We start from the raw sequence: 7,260 nt of genomic DNA, 5'->3' as shown, positions 1-7,260 counted from the left end.
AATTAAAGCTGAGGTCATCTGAATCAACTCTCTCATTTTCTATGTCCTAACAAAGTTCCATTAAGCAAGCAAAATTCCAAATATGCTTGATTTGAGAAACTATTCAAATAGTCTCAGTCTTCTCAAATTGACCTTAACAATGGCCAATCTTTCTCCCATTTTCACGCTAAGCAATGTAATCCTTTTGTAGAGTATTCAGACTTAGAACCAGTTTTCAGACACTTACTCCCCTGATGATCTTGGACTAAGTCTCAGTTTCCTCATCTCTAAAATGGAGATTGAAATATCTATTCCACTAGTGTTATTTTGATACCTTGATACCTACACTTTGTAGATCTTAAAGTGCCGTGTAAATGTCAGATATCATTTTAGAACAATTAGTTACATCATCACTGAATGTATATTTTATAGCAGATGAAAATAAAGTTCTTCATGCTGAAGAGAACAGAAAAGTAAACTTGCTCACATTATATCCTTCACTAGACTGACTCTTCAAAGGCAGTCCTCAATTTCAAGGTTTGTTTTCTTGTTATTTTAATGAATATGCAAACATTCTCTCCCTGAGCCAGTGTCTTTTCCATTTCCTTGCCCTCATCTTTTGTCAGTGTTTGGGTTTAGGAACTCATAGTTATCAAATGCTTTTCCTAATAATAAGAAGTGAAATTATTTCATTAGCATACAAACTCTTACACACACGTCATGGAGACTTGGATTCTGACAGAAAATATCAATTTTTATTAAAGAATATTAAGAGCATTCCATTTAGAGAATATAGCGATATTAAAGTTTTTCATAAATGGTTCTTCAAATCTCTGCCTAGCCCAAATTTCTACTAAAGGAGACATCTTCATTTATTGTAATCTGAACTAGATTCAGATCCCAACTTGGATTATCACAGTTGTATGACCTTAAGCATGAAACTTAAATGCTCAGAAATTCAATTTCTTTATCTATAAAATGGATATAATAAAAGCTCAGGTACTTACATCACATAGTGTGGTAACCAAATGAAAGGTAAAGCATTTATTTTGGAAATCTTAAGATGATATGTAAATATCCTTATTAGTTTTAATAAAGGTGATAATAATGAAAATTACTTCTTCTGCAGGAATAAATCCTGGAAATTTGTAAAAAGTTGTCTCAAGAAAAGTATCATTCTATCAAGGTGGAATGAAAGTTACGTCCAAAGAGGTAGTATTAGTCAAAACTATTCAACACTATTAAGTTCATGGTTTTAAGACATGAAGAAATATTCACTCATTAATATGGATATATTTTCTTAAATATTTTAACCTAGGGGAAAAATCATATCCAAATAAAACTTCTGCAGGACTTAGCACCAAAGATTAGAATTGAATAGAAAGTTAAATGACATCTCATGTACTCCCTATACCATCACAGTCCCATTTTACAAGATGAGGAAATGCAGCTCCAAATGTTTAAGTGACTTATTTAAGGCCACATAGGGAAATAAGTGGTTTCTGAAAACTACTAGGAAAGCCATGAGGAATTATGTAAATAAATTGCTTGAGCCATCTAGATCATTCATATACTTGGATTTCAAACTGAGCACTGAATCTCTTCAGTTTGGGGGTATGTACATATTTAAGTGTTAGTTCTTAATTTGTTGAGGCATTGACTTAGTCATTGGCAATAAAAACAACAAAAAGTGAAACAATCTGCCTACTTAAAGGCTACTCAAATATATGATGACTCAAAAATTTTAGTGTCATTTCAAGTGATGGCTTAAAAAAGGCACTAAGATTTTGAGATACCTTGTACTTGAAATCAGGTCCTCTAGAGGCCTGTAGGTGGCTCAATGGATATAGCAGAGGGTCTGGAATCCAGAAGACCTAAATTTACATTCGACCTCAGAAACACACTAGCTATGTGATCTTGGGAAAATCACTTAACTTCTGTTTGCCTTGATCTACCCAAGAAGGAAATGGCAAATCACTCCTTGTCAAGAAAATCATATTCAGGGTAACAGAGTTGAACTTGACTGAGTAAATAAACAACAATCCCTGCTTTGGGCTCTATTTTTTCTAATTCTCCAATGGTGCTGTCTCTTAATCAATGAGTGTGTAAGAATAGTTTCAGGAGGAATCCTAAAATGAAAACATCAAGGAATATTGTGAGCAAATTGCAGAACTATCAGATAAAAGAGAAAATCTTGCAAGCAGTCAGAAAGAAATAATTTAGATACCAAGGAGCCACAGTAAGGATTACACAGCACCTGGCTGAATTAAGGGATTGAATGGCCTGGAATGCAATACTCTGAAGATCAAGGGAGTTTGGAATGCAGCAAAGAATCCACTATCTGGCAAAACAAAACCTTCTCTTCCAGGGGAAAATATGGACATTTAATGAAATAGGAGACATCCAACTTTTCTGATGAAAAGACTAGAGCTAAATAGAAAATTTGGACATCAAATAGGAGACTTAAGAGACACATGAAAAGGTTTAAAAAAGGGTAAAGAAAACCACTGTCCAATAAGATGAAACTGGCTATATCCCCACATGGGAGAAAGATTCTCATAGCTCTCAAGAATTGTAACTCAATTAGAGAAAATATACTTAAGCAGAAGTAATGGACATACAGGACTTATCTTGACTCTGATAAAATGATTTATAAACAGTATCTCCTTAAAAAGGGGGGGGACAGTAAAGACAAAAGAGAATGGAAGAGATTGAATGGGGATAAATCACATTACATAAAGGGGTACAAAGGACTTATTACAATAGAGAGGAAGAAGAGAGGAGGTAAGAACCACCTGAATGTTACTCTCATCAGTTTAGGCCTAAAATTAACAAACACACACTCAGTTGAGAAACTTATCTTACTTTTCAAGTATCAAAAGGGGAAAGGGGGAGGAGGAAAGAAAAGAGGAACTAAAAAGAAGGAAGAAGGGACAAAGAGAAAGGGAGAAGAAAGGGAGGATTGGATACAAGAGGGAAAGCACACTGAAGGTGTGATATTCAGAAACAAAATATTGCAGAATATGGATAAAGTGAAAAAAGGGGGGAAATAATAAACAGAGGGAAAATAGCATAGAGGACAATAAAGAGTAATTATAACTTGAAGGTGAATGGGATGAACTCTCCCATAAAAGATAAATAAATAGCAAGCTGGATTAAAAACCAGAATCCTACAAAATGCTGCTTACAAGAAACTCATTTGAAGCAGAGAGATACATACAGAGTAAAGGTAAAAGGATAGCTATGCTTATCTCAAATGAAGCAAATGCAAAAAATAGAACTCATTAAAAAAGATAAGGAAGGAAACTATGTCTTCCCAAAAGGTACCATAGACAATGAAACAATTAAAATACTAAATATGTATATATCAAGTAGTATAGCATCCAAATTCTTAGAAGAGAAGTTGAATGAGCTACAGGAAGACACAAACAGCAAAACTCTACTGGTGGGAGATCTCATCCTCCTGCTCTCAGATTCAGATAAATCTAACCATAAAATAAACAAGAAGGAAGTTAAGGAAGTAAATAGAATGTTAGAAAACCTAGACACGATAGATGTTTGGAGAAAGTTGAATGGGGATAGAAAGGATTACACTATTTTTTTTCTGCAGTACATTCCACTTACACAAATATTGACCATGTACTAGGGCATAAAAACTTAATAATAATCAAATGGACAAAGGCAGAAATAGTGAATACCTCCCTCTTAGATCATAAAGCAGTAAAAATAGCATGCAATAATAGGACAGGGAGAGATAGACCTAAAACTAATTGGAAACTAAATAATCTCTTTTCAAAAAATGAATGGACCAAACAACAAATTATAGAAAGAATTAATGATATCAGCCTATATAATAACAACAACAACAAGGCAATATATCAAAACTTATGGGACACATCCAAGGCAGTTGTCAGGGAATATATTATATCATTAAATGCATACATGAATAAATTAGAGAAAGAGGAAATCAATGAACTAAACATGCAACTAAAAAATTAGAGAAAGAACAAATTAAAAAACCTCCAATTAAATATCAAATTAGAAATTCTAGAAATTAGAGAAATAAAATCGAAAGCAAGAAAACTATTGAACTAATAAATAAAATCAAGAGTTTGTTTATGAAAAAGCCAATAAATTGATAAACCTCTGGTTAATTTGATTAAAAAAATAAAATAGAAAACCAAGTTGCCAGTATCATAAATGAAAAAGGTGAACTCACTACCAATGAAGAGGAAAATTAAAGTAACAATTCAGAATTATTTTGCCCAATTGTATGCTAATAAATTTGATAATCTGAGTGAAATAGATGAATATTTACAAAAATATAAGTTGCCCAGGTTAAATAAAGAGGAAATTAAATACTTATATAACCCTGTCTCAAAAAGAGTAATTCAACAAGCATTATTGAACTCCCTAAGAAAAAATCTCCAGGGCCAAATGAATTCAAAAGTGAATTCCTAAACTCTTTGGCAAAATAGGACAGAACTCAACCTGACTCTTTCTATGACACCAATATGGTGCTTATACCTAAATCAGGAAGAGACAAAACAGAGAAAGAAAATTATAGACCTATCTCCCTAATGAATATAGATGCAAAAATCTTAAATAAAATCTTAGCAAAGTGATTACAGAAAGTTATCACTAGGATAATACACTATGACCAAGCAGGATTAATATACTATGACCAAGCAAGATTTATCCCAGGAATGCAGGGTTGGCTATGTCAATAACAAACCTATCAGAAATGATATTAATTTATCAATAGATGCTGAAAAATCATATGACAAAATACAGCACACATTTACTGAAAATACTAGAAAGCCTAGGAATAAATGGATCGTTCCTTAGAATGATAAGCAATATCTATCTGAAACCATCAACAAGCACTATATGCAATGGAGATAAGATGGAAGCATTCCCAATAAGATCAGGGGTGAAACAAGGATGCCCTTTATCACCACTATTATTCAATATTGAGTTAGAAATGTTAGCTTCAGTAATAAGAGAAGAAAAAGAAATTGAAGGAATTAGAATTGGGAAGAAAGAAACAAAACTCTCACACTATCTTTTTGCAGATAGCATGATGTATACCTAGTGAATCCTAAAAAATCAACTAAAAAAAACTACTAGAAACAATTAGTAACTTTAGCAAAGTTGCAAGATATAAAATAAACATTCATAAATCCTCAGCATTTCTATATATTACTAGCAAGATACAGCAGCAAGAGCTAGAAAGAGAAATCCCATTCAAAGTAGCTTCAAACAATATAAAATGGTCGGGAGTCTACGTGCCAAGGCAGACTCAAACTCCATGAAAACAACTACAAAACACTTCTCACACAAAGGAAATCAGATTGAAATAACCGGGCAAGTATCAACTGCTCATAAATCGGTCACTAGTATAATAAAAATGGCAATTCTATCTAAATTAAACTACTTACTTAGTGCCCTACCAAACAAATTCCAAAAAATCATTTTAATGAGCCACAAAAAAATATAAGTAAATTCATATGGAGAAATAAAAAGTCAAGAATTTCCAGGGATTTAATAAAAACAGTGAAAAGAAAGTAGCTTAGCCCTACCAGATGTAAAATTATAATCAGTCATCAAACTATCTGGTATTGGCTAAAAAAAAAATAGAATGGTGGATCAGTGGAATAGATTAGGGGCAAAAGAGGCAGCTGGAAATGATTATAGTAATCTGATGTTTCATAAAACCAAAGAGGCGGGCGTCGGATAAGATGGCAAGCCGGCGCGGGGCTCGGCCCGGGGACGCGAAGCACGGCCGGGCCTTGCCTTTAGCAAGCCGGGGCTCCCTCCGGCCGCCCGGAGGAGATTGGCGGCGCCCCGCAGCGGCGGGGCTCGGGCTGCTCCGCGCCCGGCGTGCAGCGGACCCTGGACGAGATGGACTCCGAGAGAGGGATCTGGTCAGCAGCACTGAATGGAGACCTGGGACGGGTGAAACATTTCATTCAGAAGGAAACAGACCCTAGTCAGCCTGACCCTTCTGGATACACTGCCCTGCACTATGCCAGTCGAAATGGGCACTATGCCGTATGCCAGTTCCTCTTGGAGAGTGGAGCCAGGCGTGATGCTCAGACATATGGGGGGGTGCAACAGCTTCGCACCGAGCCAGCTATTGTGGGCATACTGAAGTGGTTCGACTATTGCTTTCCCATGGAGCTAATCAGGGTGTGGCAGATGATGACTGAATGACCAGCCTACATAAGGCTGCTGAGAGAGGTCACTTGGATTTGTGTTGCCTCCTCCTGCAACATAGCCCAGCTTTGAAAGCCGTTGGAGACCGAAAGGCTCGGTTAGCCTGTGATTTACTGCCCTGCATCAGGGACCTTCGACACCTTCTTGCAAGCTGAATAACCAGATTTCTGGCTCAGCAAATGTTCTGGAATCTGGGTCCTCAAGTACCTTCTTCTACTCCTGCATTCCACAGAGTGGGGAAACAAACTCAGGGCTTGTGAGACTGAACAAGAGAGGACCGTTAGGGGAGGTCACTACCTAGGCCAAGAAGGGAATTTGGTGTAGGCACTCAAACCTGAAAGGCGAGCCTATTCTAAATGAGCACATAAGGAGTTTCCTGTCCAGACTATTTCCCTAGTTCAGAGTCAATACCAAAGACCAGATAATTCTTAAGGGGGGGGGGGGGGAGCTTATTTTGGCCTGCATCCCTAAAGAACCTTTCTTTTTTTTTTTTTTGAAGTAAAATATTCTCTTCCCCTGATACTCTGATAACCATGAACTAATCTCACTTTTATGGGGCAGATAATGAAAATTAGGGTCAGACTTATTTTTACATTAGTGTTTTGCTGACAGTCATCAATAACTCTTAAGAGCTCTTAAAACTGAAGGCAGGGGCAGCTAGGTGGTGCAGTGGATAGAGCATCAGCCTTGGAGTCAGGAGGACCTGAGTTCAAATCCGACCTCAGACACTTGATAATTACCTAGCCATGTGGCCTTTGGGCAAGCCACTTCACCCCATTGCCTTGAAAAATCTAAAAAAACAAAACAAAAAAATTGAAGGCAAAAACATCATCTAAAATCTGTCAAAACTACTAGGAAGTAAAGTGTTACTAGATTAAAGAATTCCAGGGCATGGGCTACTTGGCCATTCCCACAAAGCATTAAAGCACTTACAAGGAAAATAGTTCTGGTCGTGTTGCTCATTTTGGACTATTTAACTTAGGTGAAAATTCAAGAAGTGATTTGGTATAGTGGAGAGAGTGCTGGATTTGGAGTCAGAATCTGGATTTAAATCCCAACCCC

The 7,260-nt window shown here is 36.3% G+C and overlaps 1 pseudogene; it reads left to right on the top strand.

Annotated features, from left to right (window-relative positions):
• The first annotated feature begins 353 nt into the window (after positions 1 to 353).
• LOC141519225 (ankyrin repeat domain-containing protein 39 pseudogene) lies at positions 354 to 6,353 on the top strand (annotated as a pseudogene).
• Positions 6,354 to 7,260: the final 907 nt, after the last annotated feature.

Source organism: Macrotis lagotis, chromosome 3 (genome assembly GCF_037893015.1).
Source record: "Macrotis lagotis isolate mMagLag1 chromosome 3, bilby.v1.9.chrom.fasta, whole genome shotgun sequence".
Lineage (NCBI taxonomy): Eukaryota > Metazoa > Chordata > Mammalia > Peramelemorphia > Peramelidae > Macrotis > Macrotis lagotis.
Note: the sequence above shows the minus strand (reverse complement) of the source record. Positions and strands in the feature narration are given on the sequence as shown.